The following is an 18,903-nucleotide window of genomic DNA, read 5'->3' as shown; positions in this document are numbered from 1 at the left end:
GAAGTTGGCTATCCCCAAATTAATTCTTCTTGCTCTGGATTGTTCTTTGTCCATCTGGATTTGATTTTTAAAAAACAGTTTGAGTACCCAATTAAAAGGTGCAATCTTAATGTGGCCAATCCACCCAGCCTGCACATCTTTGGGTTGTGGGGGCGAAACCCACGCAAACACGGAGAATGTGCAAACTCTACATGGACAGTGACCCAAGCCTGGATCGAACCTGAGACCTCAGCGCAGTAAGACAGCAATGCTAACGAGCAGCATGCAGCACAGTGGTTAGCACTGCTGCCTACTGCGCTGAGGACCCGGGTTCGAATCCCGTCCCTGGTCACTGTCCGTGTGGAGTTTGCACATTCTCCCTGTGTCTGCGTGGGTTTCAACTCCACAACTCAAAGATGTACAGGTTAGGTGGATTGGCCACGCTAAATTGCCCCTTAATTGGTGGGGAAAAAAAATTGGGTACTCTAAATTTTTAAAAAAGCAATGCTAACCACTGCGCCACTGTGTTGCCCACAAGATTTCGATTTGATTGATTGTCATGTGTACGTAGATACAGTGAAAAGTATTGTTCTCCGTACAGTCTTGACAGATCGTTCCATACGTTTAAAAAACGTAGGACATACGATAAATACATAATGTCAATACATAGACACAGAGATCGAGTGAAGCACACGGAGTGTAGTACTACTCAGTAGAGAAGATGTGTGGAGAGATCAGTTCAGTCCATAAGGGGGTCACTCAGGAGTCTGGTAATAGCGGGGAGGAAGCTGTTTTTGAACCTGTTGGTGCGTGTTCTCAGACTTTTGTATCTCCTGCCCGATGGAAGAGGTTGGAAAAGAGAATAACCCGGGCGGGAGGGAGTCTTTGATTATGCTGCCCACTTTCCCAAGGCAATGGGAGGTGTAGACAGAGTCATTGGATGGGAGGTGGTTTCAAAATTGGTAAGAGTCAATGTGAACATGCTGAATTTCCTTAGTTTCTTGAAGAAGTATAGGTGCTGTTGTACTTTTTTTAAATTTAGAGTGTGGTGATGTGCCTGGTGATATGCCTATGAGCCACATCATAGCGTCGGCGTGGGTGGATGAGGACAGATTGTTAATGTGCACACCTAGAAATCTGAAGCTGTCAACTATCTTCACCTCGGCACCATAATAATAATAATAATCTTTATTGTCAGGCTTTCAATTAACACTGCAATGAAGTTACTGTGAAAAGCCCTCAGTCGCCACATTCCGACGCCTGTTCAGGTACACACACAGGGAGAATTCAGAATGTCCAAATTACCTAACGGCACATCTTTCGGGACTTGTGGGAGGAAACCGGGGCACTCGGACAGACAGTGACCACAGACAGTGACCCAAGCCGGGAATCGAACCTGGGACCTTGGCACTGTGAAGCCATAGTGCTAACCATTATGCTACCATGCTTCCCATTGATCTAGACGGGTGTGTCTGATACTTCGCTTTCTGAATCGATAACGTCATAGTTAAGGGAGAGATTGTTGTCATTACACCACACCACTAGGTTCTCTATCTCCATATTCAAATGTATGATGCAATGATCACTCCCCTAAATGTTCGCCAATTGTCACTGTGCAAATTATTTTCTCCCCATTGCATTGTAACAAAAAAGCTTCCATTTCCAATCCAACTATAAGCAATTCAGCAAATTAGATTGTAGGAAAATGAATTGACACATCCTTGACCACCTGCATTATACAAATTTTCAACTTAGCCTTGCTTTGGCTAACCTATGCCCTGGTTTGGCTAACCTATGCCCTGGTTTGGCTAACCTATGCCCTGGTGCAAGGAAAATAACACTCTCTGAAGATCCCGAATGCACTCAAATTGTTGTGGCATCCACCTCACCAACAATGGGCTAATAAGAATATCAGTTCTTTGGTATCACCCTTCCCAAACCTCTTGGAATACCTGCCTGCTCATCATGGATTTCTCTATTCTGGACTATTTCCCATGTTCAGGTCTGGCCTTTATTCTGTTTCCCAAGTTCTAAGCCCATCCATCCCTTTGTCCAAGGCCTGGCTCCCACTCGGCTTCCTGGTCATGGGAGTAACCTCTGCTCCACTCCCTCGATATTGGTCCATTCTGTGCTCTGTTCCTCAGGCTGGCCTGTGCTGACATTCCACAAGTTTGCATTTATAATGCAATCATTATTCAGATAACCATTTACTAATGTGTAATATATTTTATTTCATGAGGTTAAATTCTTCGCATGTAGCATGTATCGGTCTGTCAAATGTTAAATCTATACTTTTAAATTTTTGCCACGCCACAAGTGTTTATAAGTCAAATATCATATACATGAAAACTTACCTAATCACACACCCTATTTCACTGAACTATGTTAATTTGTTCAAGTAAGACATTCATTAATGAAATAAGAACAAAAGCCAGAAGTTAGTGAGGTACACAAATGGACTAAAACCTCTAAAGTCTACTGTTATGGCATGTAAATTTAATTTTACAAATCTAAAGGTTGTATTGCTTAGTTTCAGTAATATGTATTATTTAGCTAGTGGCATTATCTTAGCAAATTTAGTTTGTGTTAATCATTTGTCAATTAATTTAATACTAGCTATGTAGTTATCAGGATCGTTCCAATAGTTCTGCCTCACTGTTCTGGGTCCTTGGCTTCTTTGCTCTTCTTGGGGACAGAATTGGAAACAATATTTAGAAGGGTGACAAGACGGAGAACTAAAAGGACAGATAGAAATCAAAGACATACATGGAAGGAGCTGAAAATTATGACGTGGTACACAATTAGAGTAGAGATAATCGTAAGAGGGATACAACATCTTGGTTGAGGTATCATTAGTAATCAAATACTGTTTGAGATTTACAGCTTGCAAATTTTATTGTCCTTACACTTTCTCTCAACATGGTATTTGTTAACATACCAAAAGGATAGGCCTCTGCCAATGACATTCCATGGCTATCTAAGTCCCTCCTGATTTCTCCTCTATGATGACATTGACCTGTTACTTCATTCTTTGAACACACCTTCATTGGAAACTCCAATCCAGTTTCTGCCACTTCATATTGCTGAACTGCCAAAAGACGGTTTATCATTTTTTTATTTACCTGAAGAATTCAACAATTTTGTTTGGTTGCATGCAATCCTCCAGTTCTTCTGTACAATAACCAGTGCTGTAAGCTTGTAGGTTTCTTTGAAGTTGTGTTCTTAAACTGTTAATGGTTGCCTTTGTGAGCTGCTATTGATGTGGTCATTTGATTGATGTGGTGTGTTGCGGAATGGAATCTATTTTTAGCTTTTAAAACCCTTTTCAATCAGGATTATGATTTTATTTCTTCAGTGAATTAGTCACTACTTTTACATGTTGTCAACAAAAAATGTTTTGCATTTAATGATTCAATATCAACTGTTAAACAGTAAGTAAACTTTTCTTGACATGAATGCAAACATTCTTAGTTCACCAAATATAGTTATATACCAAAAAACTGAGTGACCAATGCTGTCATCCTTTACTCGTTTCTGTACAATTCAGTTCAAATTGCTGTGGATGCCAAATTGAATAGCTTATTCAGCTATTCAGTAACTTGGATAGATCTAAAAATGGAGCAAGTGCTTTGCCCTAGGACAGTAAAAAAGAAAGGAAATGGAAGCCATATCTGCAGTAGTTTCGCTCAGCAACTCTTGCCAACATTTTCCGGGTATAATTGCTGACTGATCAAATGGAATCATGGTAAATGTGAAAAAAAAGATTGTTTACGTGTTTAGGATTTTCAAGAACAATACTTTGGCTGAATACATGATGCTGTGCTTATGACTTTCTGCTTATAAGAGGTATTTTCTCATCTCTATTGCCAGATCTGACTCTCGTTGCCTGCAGCTCTCGACACCACCTCTAAGCAGCTTTTTTTCATGTTTGAATCCCAAACATTAGATATTGATAGTCCAATAAATTGTGTACCACATCACTGCTGAGTTTGGTCCTATTTTCACTTAACATCAACATGCAAACTTTTTTAAAATCTCGTATCACTGTGTCGTATTCACGGGTGAAAACCTGGCTGATGTTCCTGTGCCCCACATGACTGTTGAGTCCAATTGCAGTCCAACTGCTGACCTGGCTGACAGCCAACTGAGAAAACTTGGGATCAAATTTTGGACTTTCTGGTCCAGATGTTTTGATATAAGAGCATAAGAAGAGTAGATCATTCATCCCATCAAGCATGTTCCACCATTCAATTAAACCATGGTTGATTTGTACCTCAATTCCTTTTGCCTTAATTCCCTTACTTATTATAAATCTGTTGCTCTGTATTGAAAATTTCAATTGATCCATCCTCTGCAGCCGTTTGGACAGGCAGAATACCAGGTTTCCACTATCCTTTTTGTGAAAAGTGCTTCCTGATGCAGTTCCTGAATGACCCAATTCTAATTTTGAGCTCATGCTTCCCTTTCACCCCTTTCCTGTTCTGGATTCCATAACCAGAGAAAAGTATTCTCTTGATAGCTACGCTGTCAAATCCTTTTTATTGTTTTAAATACCTCAATTAGATCACTCATCAAATTTCTAACCTTAAGGGAGTTCAAGCCAAATTTATGCAACCTGCCATAATTTAAACTTTTAAATTCACTGTTCATACACAAACTAAACAGGGAACATTTCCTAGTGAATTGCGCTGCAGTGTGCCGGTGAACCAGTGCCGAAGAATTCTAGTATTGTCCCTTCTACCTCACTGCACGTTTTGCACCCCAGTTGTGCCATCCATGCAGACACAGAGCAGAGAGGTGCTTCCTTCCTCACACAGAAAAAGAGAACATTCAGGGTTGCTTTAGAGAATGCCCAGCAGCCTGCATTCTCATGGAAATATCAATGACTTTGAAGAAATGTGAAGAAAAAGAAAATTATGATTTGAATTTCAGTAAACTTGGGTGGTGCAGTGGTTAGCACTGCTGCCTCACGGCTCCGAGGACCTGGGTTCGATCCCGGCTCCAGGTCACTGCCTGTGTGGAATTTGCACATATTCCGTGTCTGCACCTCCACAACCCAAAAGATGTGCAGGGTAGGTGGATTGGCCACGTGAAATTGCCCCTTAATTAGGAAAAAAAAAGGAGTACTTTAAATTTAAAAATAATTTCAATAAACTGAACATTTTTAATTTGATATAAATTACTACTTCATTGTTGATAATTAAAGCTGTGCTTGACATGCATTTATAACTCTGAAGAATTCTTGAAAATTAGTTACTCTGCTTTTCTTCTTATTAATCTTGAACTTTGCTATATTATCTTAAATTGCATTGAAATTTGGCAAAATATCAAAAATTAAGCTTTAAATTAGATGTTGTGAAAAGGCAAGTGCGAACCTTTTGCAGATTTTGCTTCCTATTTTCTGGTTATATGCCACTAAGAATGTTAAGACTGTTGCAATGGAATGCAAGAGTGAATAGATTATTGATGTAGTTACTGTATTGAAGAATGTAGAGCTGCCTCTGAAGCTTGCAAAAGGAATGAATGGAGTATCGATGGGTCTTGTCACACTCCAGCAATTGCCAGTGCAGTCCTGATTATTCAGAACTAGGTTAAAACAGTGCTTAAAAATAAATTGTGGGGCGGCATGTGGCGCAGTGGCTAGCACTGAGACTGCGGCGCTGAGGACCCAAGTTCGATCCTGGCCCCGGGTCACTGTCCGTGTGGCGTTTGCACATTCTCCCCAGGTCTGCATTGGTTTCACCCCCACAACCCAAAGATGTGCAGGGTAGGTGGATTGGCCACGCTAAATTGCCCCTTAATTGGAAAAAATAATTAGGTACTCTTAAGTTTTTTTAAGGTGATGCAGTAGCCCCAACACAAATAAATCTTTTTATAACATTTTTCACCTCTGGATATCCCAAAGTGCTTTTATTCCAGTGCAGTACTCTGTATTCTTGAAGTGCAGTCATTGTCGTAATGTAGAGAAATGCAGCAGAAAATTTGCAAAGAGCAATGTTCTAGGTGCAATACTAAAATAACTGACCATGTAATCTGTTTGAGTGATGTTTTTGAGGGCCAAATGGTGGCCATAACATCAGGACAACTCCCCTGTCATACTTTGAATACTTTTGAGACTCTTTTGGGTTCAACTAAGGGGGAATTTCTTCTGAAATGTCGCAGTTTATGAACCCCAAGTTTCTAGTAAAACTCAAGGGTGGGATATACCAAGAAATCCGCCACATGTTTTCAGCGATGGAGGCGGCCTGCCAACTGGCTTTTCGGATCCTGCTGTTGTGTTTTTTAATTTTTCCAATTAAGGGGCAATTTAGCGTGGCCAATCCATCCAATCTGCACACCTTTGGGTTGTGGGGGTGAAACTCATGTAGAAACTGGAAGAATGTGCAAACTCCACACGGACAGTGGGCCAGGGTTGAACCCGGGACCTCGGCGTCGTGAGGCAGCAGCGCTCACCACTACAGCACTGTGCCGCCCCGGTCCTGCCGTTGTCAATGGGATTTCCTGCTGAATGCACCCCTCGTTGCCAGGAAACCCAAGGCGGAGGTGCACCGTCAGTGGGACCAGAATATCCTGCTGGTGTGAACAGCGGTAAATTCCACTCTAAATCCACAACCTTCTGAATGAACAAAGCCACTTTCATACCATGTTATGTGTAGCTAACACACAGTAAATGTGAACTTTCTGTTCCAAAGCTGGTGACTGTTTATTAGAGTGCAGTTGTCATGCCTGTGTGGCCAATATTCCAATGTAAATCCAAATAAAATGTGGTGGAATATTTAATCTCATCCATCAGTCTCCTCAAACCCTAATGCTATCCCGCCTTTGATTTTCCACATGAATGTATCTTCCAGCCAGGGTCTTTTGACATAGAAACTTTAACTACTTTACAAACAAGCCTACAAAATATAGTAGTTGAGGTCAGATAGCTCAACCTAGAGTAGGACTAAACCTTGGCATTTCTCATAATATCCAGTAACACATTGTTAAGTACGGAGCCACATAGCCAGTTCCATGTGTATGTCAGATTTACAAAAGATTGATTTCTCTGTAGTCGTAATTGGTTGAGAGGGTCTCCATGCTGGACAAGAGGACATATTTTGCAAAGTGTGAGTAACATGTGTACATTTAAACTTATTGGGAAATTAATCAGTGGCATTTAATAGTATAAATGAATTTGAATTGCTAATGTTGTCCCTTTGTTTAAGAGAATTGCTAATGTTGTCCCTTTGTTTAAGAAGGGTAGCAGGGATAATCCAGGGAATTATAGACCTGTGAGCTTGACGTCAGTGGTAGGCAAACTGTTGGAGAAGATACTGAGGGGTAGGATCTATTCACATTTGGAAGAAAATAGACTTATCAGTGACAGGCAGCACGGTTTTGTGCAGGGAAGGTCATGTCTTACAAACCTAATAGAATTCTTTGAGGAAGTGACAAAGTTAATTGATGAGGGAAGGGCTGTAGATGTCATATACATGGACTTCAGTAAAGCATTTGATAAAGTTTCCCATGACAGGTTGATGGAAAAAGTGAAGTCGTATGGGGTTCAGGGTGTACTAGCTAGATGGATAAAGAACTGGCTGGGCAACAGGAGACAGAGAGTAGTGGTGGAAGGGAGTGTCCCAAAATGGAGAAAGGTGACTAGTGGTGTTCCACAGGGATCCGTGCTCGGACCACTGTTGTTTGTGATATACATAAATGATCTGGACGACGATATAAGTGGTCTGATGAGCAAGTTTGCAGATGATACTAAGATTGGTGGAGTTGCAGAAAGCGAGGCGGACTGTCAGAGAATACTGCAAAATGTAGATAGATTGGAGAGTTGGGTAGAGAAATGGCAGATGGAGTTCAATCCAGGCAAATGCGAGGTGATGCATTTTGGAAGATCTAACTCAAGAGCAGACTATACAGTCAATGGAAGAGTCCTGGGGAAAATTGATGTACAGAGAGATCTGGGAGTTCAGGTCCATTGGACCCTGAAGGTGGCAATGCAGGTCGATAGAGTGGTCAAGAAGGCATACAGCATGCTTGCCTTCATCGGACGGGGTATTGAGTACAAGAGTCGGCAGGTCATGTTACAGTCGGGCTTTGGTTAGGCCACATTTGGAATACTGCGTGCAGTTCTGGTCGCCACATTACCAGAAGGATGTGGATGCTTTAGAGAGAGTGCAGAGGAGGTTCACCAGGATGTTGCATGGTATGGAGGGTGCTAGCTATGAAGAAAGGTTGAGTAGATTAGGATTGTTTTCATTGGAAAGACGGAGGTTGAGGGGAGACCTGATTGAGGTCTACAAAATTATGAGAGGTATGGACAGGGTGGATAGCAACAAGCTTTTTCCTAGAGTGGGGGTGTCAATTACAAGGGGGTCACGATTTCAAGGTGAGAGGGGGAAAGTTTAAGGAAGATGTGCGCGGAAAGTTTTTTACGCAGAGGGTTGTGGGTGCCTGGAATGCTTTGCCAGCGGAGGTGGTAGAGGCGGGCACGATAGCATCATTTAAGATGCATCTAGACAGATATATGAACAGGTGGGGAACAGAGAAAAGTAGACCTTGGAAAATAGGCAACAGGTTTAGATAAAGGATCTGGATCAGCGCAGGTTGGAGGGCCGAAGGGCATGTTCCTGTGCTGTAATTTTCTTTGTTCTTTGTAAATGCAAAATCAGATTCACTGAGCCAGGATAGTTCAGGTTTATTCAACTGGCCTTTTTCAAAGCACCAGACAAACTAATCATGGTGTTCGTTGGGGGGGGAGGGGGAGGGGGGGAGGGGAGGGGGGGGGAGAGAGAGAGAAAGAATGCTAGGATCCCAAAGAAGGTCTTACAATAAACTAAATCAAGGGAGGGCTAGCCCTCCCAACCCTACAATTCTAACACTGGGCGGCGATGGCCGAGCGAATAAGGGGATGGATCAAGGAACCAGAAGCCGAGTGGGTGTGCGCGGAAGAGGCCTCCTGCAAGGGGACCTCCCTCCGGGCCCTCGCCACAGCGGCACTCCCATCCCCACCCAAAAAACACTCCAGCAGCCCGGTGGTGATAGCCACCCTCCAGTCCTGGAACCAACTACGGCAGCAATCTGGCCTGACCAAAATGTCGGACAAAGCTCCCATCTGCAACAACCATAGGTTCACACCAGCGCTGACTGGCGCCACCTTTAAAAAGTGGGGACAGGATGGAGGGTCACTGACAGTCAGGGACCTATACACTGACGCCAGGGAGGCAACACTGGACGAATTGACAGAGAAATTCCAGCTAGCCAGGGGGAACGAGCTAAGGTACCTGCAACTCAAAAACTTCCTACGAAAGGAGACGAGGACGTACCCACAACCGCCACGACAGACATTACTGGACACAAGCATACTAGAGAAAGGAAACTTTAGTGACATGTATGACCGACTGGTAGAAGGGCCGACACCGTGTACTGGACGCAACGTGAATGAAATGGGAGGAGGACCTGGGGAATCAGGAGCGAAGCACTGCATAGGGTCAACTCCACCTCCACGTGTGCAAGGCTCAGCCTGACGCAACTAAAAGTGGTACATAGAACCCACTTAACAAGAACCCGTATGAGTAGGTTCTTCCCGGAAGTGGAGGATAGATGTAACGGTGCCAAGGAGGCCCGGCCAACCACACCCACATGTTCTGGTCTTGCCCCAGACTTGTGGAGTATTGGACAGCCTTCTTCCAGGAAATGTCCAAAGTGGTGGGGTTGAGAGTGTAGCCATGCCCGAAAGTGCACTTACGTGTGTGAATAATTTTGCCAAGTGTACAGAGTTGCTGAGTTGGGCGGTTGCATAATACCCTACCAGTTACATTATTTGATTTTGTACCTCTCGTGGTGTTACTGTTTTTTTCTTTTTCCCTCTCCCTTTGTGATTTATGTGTGTGTGCCCTTCTCTTCTATATAATATATCGTATCCAGTGTACATATGACAAATATACTTTGTTCAAAAATCCAATAAAAAGCATTTATTAAAAAAAAAAGACCTCTCAATCATATGGGCTTCTGCTCCATGTAGCTTTCTTGACCTGTATCATATTTCTTGACCTTAGTAAGCTATCATGTCTTATATCTTGTTCCGGACTTTTACTGCGTGATCCCCCGTTCCGGTTATGTTCTTTCAACAGTTCTTGATCTCTTCCTCTGGGCATGTTCACTGCCAGACTTATTGTCCGAACTGAAACCATTTCTGTGCTCTCCATTTTTGTACTTCATGTTCCCAATCCATGGTCCTAACCTCGTCTTTATTTTGTACATCCAAACAATTTTTATATTTCCCAGTGGTCTTTTGTGCTCTGCCAATGATAGTTGCAACCTTCTACTGATTGGCCCCTTCTGGGAAGTGCCAACCTGGCATTTGTCCAGGACAGCACAGTGGTACAGTGGTTAGCACTGCTGCCTCACGGCGCTGAGATCCCAGGTTCAATCCTGGCCTTGGGTTACTGTCCGTGTGGAATTTGCACATTCTCCCAGTGTTTGCGTGGGTTTTGCCCCCACATCCATAAAATGTGCAGGGTAGGTGAATTGGCCACGCTAAATTGCCCCTTAATTGGAAAACTGAATTGGGTAATCTAAATTTATTTTTTTTAAACTGGCATTTGTCCTTTGGGACAAATAGTTTCATCTGGTTAATCAGAATGACTATGTCTCTTCAGATGCCCTGTCAATTTCTGCGATTTGGCCCTCCTAGAGAGATGCAAGGTGTTTTCCTCATAGAATCCCTACAGTGCAGAAGAAGGCCATTCCGCCCATCAAGTCTGTGCCGACACTTTGAAAAACCACCCTACCTAGCCCCAACCCCCTGTCCTATTCCTGCATAGGCATTCCACTTAACCTGCACATTTTGGACTGGTGGAGGGAACCGGAACACCCGGAGGAAACCCACGCAGACGGGGGTGAATGTGCAAATTCCACACAGACAGTTACCTGAGGTTGGAGAAGTAGAACCCAGGCCCCTGGCCCTGTGAGGCAGCAGTGCCAACCACTGTGCCGCCCAGTGATAATACTGCAAAAATTTTTATCTTTCTGAAGACAGGTGGGCAAATTGTCGATCCAATTTAACACAATCAACTTTTTGTTTTCTAGACTCCTGGGGCAGGATTCTCCGATTGCCGGCGCTGAAATTGCATTTGGCGGAGAATCCCTTTTGACTCTGAAATCGAGGACAGTGCCTGTTTTCGGGTGCACTGCCCCCTCCAAAACAGCGTCATCGGTGAGTACTCTGCACGCCGTTGGGATGGCCTCAGGACATCACCTGAAGGCCCTCCCCAGATACTCCGCCCCCGGTGGGCCGTCACCCCGACGGCATGGATTACTTGTGGTCTGAGGTTTTGTCAACCTCTCATGGCGGCTGCTGACTGTGAGCAGCGCCACCACAGTCGGGTGGGGGAGCTGTTCTGCTGGCTGATTGGGGGGGGGGGGCGGGGCTTCAGCGGGGGCTGTGGTGGACTAACGAGGGGGTTACAGGGGGGTCAGGTCCGCATGTGGCCAATGCCATGTTGCACATGCGCAGCCACGGACCCGGCAATTCTCCCGGTTTCTGTCAGGAACACCGGAGGTTTTACGTGGCGCGGTTGCTATCCCCCCACAGGACGGAGCATTGGTGCGGGGGCAGCGCCAACTTTTTTGTCAAACAACTAGACACATGCTCCGGACACAGTCTCAAAATCGGAGAATCCAGCCCCTGTTCTCTGATGCTAACAGTACTACCTTAATTTCTTTACAAGAAAAATTTGGATTTATTAACAGGAACAAGAAGTCATAGTCTCAGGATAAGGGGTAGCAAATTTAAAACCGAGATGGGGAGAAACTACTTCTCCCAAAGGGAGAATTCGTTATCCAAGAGAGCGGTGGATGCTGAGACAGTGAGTAAATTTAAGGAGGAGTTAGACAGATGTTAATTAATAATGGGTTGAAGGGTTACTGAGAACAGGCAGGACGATGGAGTTGAGGCCATGATGAGATCAGCCACGATTGTATTGAACGATGGAGCAGGCTCGAGCGGTTAAATTGTCTGCTTCTGCTCCTAGTTCTTAAGTTCTAAGAAAGAACTAGTCTGTCTGATTCCACCTTCCAGCTTTTGGTCTGTAGCCCTGTAGGTAACAGCACCTCAAGCACAAATCTGGTGTTCTTGATTAATAAGGGTAGTTCTTGATTAATAAAGGGGATATGGGGTTATTGGAATGAGGAACATATCAGCCAAGATCGAATGGCGGAGCAGACTCGATGGCCCAAGTGGCCTAATTCTGAACAAAGAACAAAGAAAAGCACAGGTACAGGCCCTTCGGCCCTCCAAGCCTGTGCCAACCATGCTGCCCGTCTAAACTAAAATCTTCTACACTTCCTGGGTCCGTATCCCTCTATTCCCATCCTTTATGTATCCCTCATGTATTTGTCAAGATGCCCCTTAAATGTCATTATCGTCCTGCTTCCACCACCTCCTCTGGCAGCGAGTTCCAGGCACCCACTACCTTTTGTGTAAAAAAAAACTTGCCTCATACATCTCCTCTAAACCTTGCCCTTGCACCTTAAATCTATGCCCCCTAGTAATTGACACCTCTACCCTGGGGAAAAAGCCTCTGACTATCCACTCTATCTATGCCCCTCATAATTTTGCAGACCTCTATCAGGTCGTCCCTCAACCTCCGTTGTTCCAGTGAGAACAAACCGAGTTTATTCAACCGCTCCTCAGAGCTAATGCCCTCCATACCAAGCAATGTCCTGGTAAATCTCTTCTGCACCCTCTCTAAAGCCTCCACATCCTTCTGGTAGTGTGGCGACCAGAATTGAACACTATACTCCAAGTGTGGCCTAACTAAGGTTCTATACAGCTGCAACATGACTTGCCAATTCTTATACTCAATGCCCCGGCCAATGAAGGCAAGCATGCCGTATCCCTTCTTGACCACCTTCTCCACCTGTGTTGCCCCTTTCAGCGACCTATGGACCTGTACATTCACTGTATATTCCCTACCTTCATTAGACCTTCCAAAATGCATTACCTCACATTTGTCCGGATTAAATCTATCTGCCATCTCTCCGCCCAAGTGTCCAAACAATCTAAATCCTGCTGTATCCTCTGACAGTCCTCATCGCGATCCGCAGTTCCACCAAACTTTGTATCATCTGCAAACTTACTGATCAGACCAGTTACATTTTCCTCCAAATCATTTATATATGCTATGAACAGCAAAGGTCCCAGCACTGATCCCTGCGGAACACCACTAGTCACAGCCCTCCAATCAGAAAAGCACCCTTCCATTGCTACTCTACCTTCTATGACCTAGCCAGTTCTGTATCCATATTGCCAGCTCACCCGTGATCCCGTGTGACTTCACCTTTTGTACCAATCTGCCATGAGGGATCTTGTCAAAGGCCTCACTGAAGTCCATTTATACAACATGCCCTACCTGCATCAATCATCTTTGTGACCTCTTCAAAAAATTCTATAAAGTTAGTGAGACACGACCTCCCCTTCACAAAACATGCTGCATCTCGCTAATATGTCCATTTGCTTCCAAATGGGAGTAGATCCTGTCTCGAAGAATTCTCTCCAGTAATTTCCCTACCACAGACATAAGGCTCACCGGCCTGTAGTTCCCTGGATTATCCTTGCTACCCTTCTGAAACAAAGGAACAACATCACCTGAAGACCGTGAGGATCCAAAGATTTCTTTCAAGGCCTCAGCAATTCCTCTCTAGCCTCCTTCAGTATTCTGGGGTAGATCCCATCAGGCCCTGGGGACTTATCTACCTTAATATTTTTCAAGACGCCCAACACCTCGTCTTTTTGGGACTCAATGTGGCCCAGGCTATCTACACACCCTTCTCCTGACTCAACATCCACCAACTCCTCTTTGGTGAATACTGATGCAAAGTATTCATTTAGTAACTCGCCCATTTCCTCTGGCTCCACACATAGATTCCCTTGCCTATTCTTCAGTGGGCCAGCCCTTTCCCTGGCTACCCTCTTGCTTTTTACATACGTGTAAAAAGCCTTGGGATTTTCCTTAACTCGATTTGCCAATGATTTTTCATGACCCCTTTTCCCCCTCCTGACTCCTTGCTTAAGTTCCTTCCTACTTTCCTTATATTCCACACAGGCTTCGCCTGTTCCCAGCCTCCTAGCCCTGGCAAATGCCTCCTTTTTCTTTTTGACGAAGTCTACAATATCTCTCATTATCCAAGGTTCCTGAAATTTGCCGTATCTGTCCTTCTTCCGCACAGGAACATGCCAGTCCTAATTCCTTTCAACTGACATTTGAAAGTCTCCCACATGTCAGATGTTGATTTACCCTCAAACATCCGCCCCCAATCTAGGTTCTTCAGTTCCTGCCTAATATTGTTATAATTAGCCTTCCCCCAATTTAGCACCTTCATCCTCGGACCACTCTTATCCTTGTCCACCAGCACTTTAAAACTAACTGAATTGTGGTCACTGTTCCCGAAATGCTCCCCTACTGAAACTTCTACCACCTGGCCGGGCTCATTCCCCAATACCAGGTCCAGTACAGCCCCTTCCCTAGTTGGACTATCTACATATTGTTTTAATAAGCCCTCCTGGATGCTCCTTACAAACTCTGCCCCGTCCAAGCCCCTAGAACTAGAAGTGAGTCCCAGTCAATATTGGGGACGTTGTCTCCCATCACAACAACCCTGTTGTTTTTACTCCTTTCCAAAATCTGTCTACCTATCTTCTACTCTATCACCCGCTGGATGTTGGGAGACCTGTAGTAAACCCCCAATATTGTGACTGCACCCTTATTATTCCTGATCTCTACCGATATATCCTCGCTGCCCTCTGAGGTGTCCTCCCGTAGTGCAGCTGTGATATTCTCCCTAACCAATAGCGCAACTCCTCCACCCCTTTTACATCCCCCTCTGTCCCGCCTGAAACATCTAAATCCTGGAATATTTAGCTGCCAATCCTGTCCTTCCCTCAACCAAGTCTCTGTAATGGCAACAACATCATAGTTCCAAGTACTAATCCAAGCTCTAAGTTAGTGCTCTTTGGGGGGGTTTAAACTAATTCAGCAGGGGCATGGGAACCTGGATTGTAGTTTTGGGGTACGGGAGATTGAGAGTATAGAGGTCAGGAGCACAGATTTGACTTCACAGGAGGGTGCCAGTGTTCGGGTAGGTGGTTTGAAGTGTGTCTACTTCAATGCCAGGAGTATACGAAATAAGGTAGGGGAACTGGCAGCATGGGTTGGTACCTGGGACTTCGATGTTGTGGCCATTTCAGAGACATGGATAGAGCAGGGACAGGAATGGTTGTTGCAGGTTCCGGGGTTTAGGTGTTTTAGTAAGCTCAGAGAAGGGGGCAAAAGAGGGGGAGGTGTGGCGCTGCTAGTCAAGGACAGTATTACGGTGGCGGAAAGGATGCTAGATGGGGACTCTTCTTCCGAGGTAGTATGGGCTGAGGTTAGAAACAGGAAAGGAGAGGTCACCCTGTTGGGAGTTTTCTATAGGCCCCCTAATAGTTCTAGGGATGTAGAGGAAAGGATGGCAAAGATGATTCTGGAAAAGAGCGAAAGTAACAGGGTAGTTGTTATGGGAGACTTTAACTTTCCAAATATTGACTGGAAAATATATAGTTCGAGTACATTCGATGAGTCGTTCTTTGTACAATGTGTGCAGGAGGGTTTCCTGACACAATATGTTGACAGGCCAACAAGAGGCGAGGCCACATTGGATTTGGTTTTGGGTAATGAACCAGGCCAGGTGTTGGATCTGGAGGTAGGTGAGCACTTTGGAAACAGTGACCACAATTCGGTGACCTTTACGTTAGTGATGGAAAGGGATAAGTATACCCCGCAGGGCAAGAGTTATAGCTGGGGGAAGGGCAATTATGATGCCATTAGACATGACTTAGGATGTGTAGGTTGGAGAAGTAAGCTGCAAGGGTTGGGCACACTGGATATGTGGAGCTTGTTCAAGGAACAGCTATTGCGTGTTCTTGATAAGTACGTACCAGTCAGGCAGGGAGGAAGGGGTAGAGCGAGGGAACCGTGGGTTACCAAAGAAGTGGAATCTCTTGTTGAGGAAGAAGGAGGCCTATGTGAAGATGAGGCGTGAAGTTTCAGTTGGGGCGCTTGATAGTTACAAGGAAGCGAGGAAGGATCTAAAGAGAGAGCTAAGACGAGCAAGGAGGGGACATGAGAAGTCTTTGGCAGGTAGGATCAAGGAAAACCCAAAAGCTTTCTATAGGTATGTCAGGAATAAAAGAATGACTAGGGTAAGAGTAGGGCCAGTCAAGGACAGTGGTGGGAAGTTGTGTGTGGAGGCTGAGGAGATAAGCGAGATACTAAATGAATACTTTTCGTCAGTATTCACTCAGGAAAAAGATAATGTTGTGGAGGAGAATGCTGAGACCCAGGCTATTAGAATAGATGGCATTGAGGTGCGTAGGGAAGAAGTGTTGGCAATTCTGGACAAGGTGAAAATAGATAAGTCCCAGGGGCCTGATGGGATTTATCCTAGGATTCTCTGGGAAGCCAGGGAAGAGATTGCTGAGCCTTTGGCTTTAATTTTTATGTCATCATTGGCTACAGGAATAGTGCCAGAGGACTGGAGGGTAGCAAATGTGGTCCCTTTGTTCAAGAAGGGGAGTAGAGATAACCCCGGTAACTATAGGCCGGTGAGCCTCACGTCTGTTGTGGGTAAAGTCTTGGAGAGGATTATAAGAGATACGATTTATAATCATCTAGATAGGAATAATATGATTAGGGATAGTCAGCATGGTTTTGTGAAGGGTAGGTCATGCCTCACAAACCTTATCGAGTTCTTTGAGAAGGTGACTGAACGGGTAGACGAGGGTAGAGCAGTTGATGTGGTGTATATGGATTTCAGTAAAGCGTTTGATAAGGTTCCCCACGGTCGGCTATTGCAGAAAATACGGAGGCTGGGAATTGAGGGTGATTTAGAGATGTGGATCAGAAATTGGCTAGTTGAAAGAAGACAGAGGGTGGTGGTTGATGGCAAATGTTCAGAATGGAGTTCAGTTACGAGTGGCGTACCACAAGGATCTGTTCTGGGGCCGTTGCTGTTTGTCATTTTTATAAATGACCTAGAGGAGGGCACAGAAGGTTGGGTGAGTAAATTTGCAGACGACACTAAAGTCGGTGGAGTTGTAGACAGTGTGGAAGGATGTTGCAGGTTACAGAGGGACATAGATAAGCTGCAGAGCTGGGCTGAGAGGTGGCAAATGGAGTTTAATGTAGAGAAGTGTGAGGTGATTCACTTTGGAAAGAAAAACAGGAATGCGGAATATTTGGCTAATGGTAAAATTCTTGGCAGTGTGGATGAACAGAGGGATCTCGGTGTCCATGTACATAGATCCCTGAAAGTTGCCACCCAGGTTGATAGGGTTGTGAAGAAGGCCTATGGTGTGTTGGCCTTTATTGGTAGAGGGATTGAGTTCCGGAGCCATGAGGTCATGTTGCAGCTATACAAAACTCTGGTACGGCCGCATTTGGAGTATTGCGTACAGTTCTGGTCGCCTCATTATAGGAAGGACGTGGAAGCTTTGGAACGGGTGCAGAGGAGATTTACCAGGATGTTGCCTGGTATGGAGGGAAATTCTTATGAGGAAAGGCTGATGGACTTGAGGTTGTTCTCGTTAGAGAGAAGAAGGTTAAGAGGTGACTTAATAGAGGCATACAAAATGATCAGAGGGTTAGATAGGGTGGACAGTGAGAGCCTTCTCCCGCGGATGGAGGTGGCTAGCACGAGGGGACATAGCCTTAAATTGAGGGGTAATAGATATAGGACAGACGTCAGAGGTAGGTTTTTAACGCAAAGAGTGGTGAGGCCGTGGAATGCCCTACCTGCAACAGTAGTGAACTCGCCAACATTGAGGGCATTTAAAAGTTTATTGGATAAGCATATGGATGATAATGGCATAGTGTAGGTTAGATGGCCTTTAGTTTTTGACTTCCCATGTCGGTGCAACATCGTGGGCCGAAGGGCCTGTACTGCGCTGTATCGTTCTATGTTCCTTACCCGTAATACTACTTGCATTAAAACATGTGCACTTCAGGCCACCAGACCCGCTGTTTTCAGCAACATCTCCCCGTCTGCTCTTCCTCCGAGCCAGACTGGCCCTATTCCCTAGTTCTCCATCAATGCTTTCACCTACTAACCTATTGATCCGGTACTAGCCCCCCCCCCCCCCGGCCACACTAGTTTAAACCCTCCCGCCGTGTGACACTAGCAAACCTCGCGGCCAGGTTATTTATGTCTCTACAGTTTAGATGCAACCCGTCCTTCTTATGCAGTTCACACCTGCCCTGGAAGAGCTCCCAGTGGTCCAGAAAACGGAATACCTCCCTCCTACACCAGCTGTTTAGCCACGTGTTTAGCTGCTCTATCTTCCTATTTATAGCCTTACTGACACGTGACCCAGAGAGTAATCCCGAGATTACAACCCTAGAGGTCCTGTCTTTTTACTTTCTGCATAGCTCCCTGAACTCCTGCTGCAGGACTTCATGCCCCTTCCTGCCTATGGTCGTTAGTACCAATATGTACAATGATCTCTGCCTGTTTGCCCTCCCCCTTCAGGATGCCTGCTACCCGTTCTGAGACATCCTGAACCCTGGCACCAGGGAGGAAACATACCACCCTGGAGTCTCTTTCACATCCACAGAAGCGCCTATCTGTGCCCCTGACTGTAGAGTCCCCTATGACTATTGCCCTTCTGCGCCTTGACCCTCCCTGCCTGCACCTTGGGTGTGACCACATTTACATAACTTCTAGATATGACGCTTTCCGCCACCTGCATGCTCCTAAGTGCATCCAACTGCTGCTCCAACCGAACCATGCAGTCTGTGAAGAGCTCTGCTTATATCTTATGGTCTTATGGATACGATAGTGTCCAGACTGTGTAAATTGGAAGTCTACAGTTTTTCCAAATATGATGGCCCTATCGTT

General features: G+C 45.0%; 1 protein-coding gene across 14 annotated transcripts in view; it reads left to right on the top strand.

Moving 5' to 3' along the window:
* The window catches only part of LOC119953761 (guanine nucleotide-binding protein G(I)/G(S)/G(O) subunit gamma-7-like), a 256,723-nt gene that overhangs the window by 180,335 nt on the left and 57,485 nt on the right, over positions 1 to 18,903 (top strand). For 8 of the 14 annotated variants that reach the window (XM_038778372.1, XM_038778371.1, XM_038778370.1 and 5 more), the window contains one exon: positions 11,059 to 11,185. The exons of the other annotated variants lie outside the window; for them this stretch is intronic. The gene's annotated coding sequence lies outside the window, so the exon portion shown is untranslated. The remainder of the gene's footprint in view (positions 1 to 11,058; positions 11,186 to 18,903) is intronic. 14 annotated transcript variants of the gene reach the window in all.

Source organism: Scyliorhinus canicula, chromosome 18 (genome assembly GCF_902713615.1).
Source record: "Scyliorhinus canicula chromosome 18, sScyCan1.1, whole genome shotgun sequence".
Classification (NCBI taxonomy): domain Eukaryota; kingdom Metazoa; phylum Chordata; class Chondrichthyes; order Carcharhiniformes; family Scyliorhinidae; genus Scyliorhinus; species Scyliorhinus canicula.
Note: the sequence above shows the minus strand (reverse complement) of the source record. Positions and strands in the feature narration are given on the sequence as shown.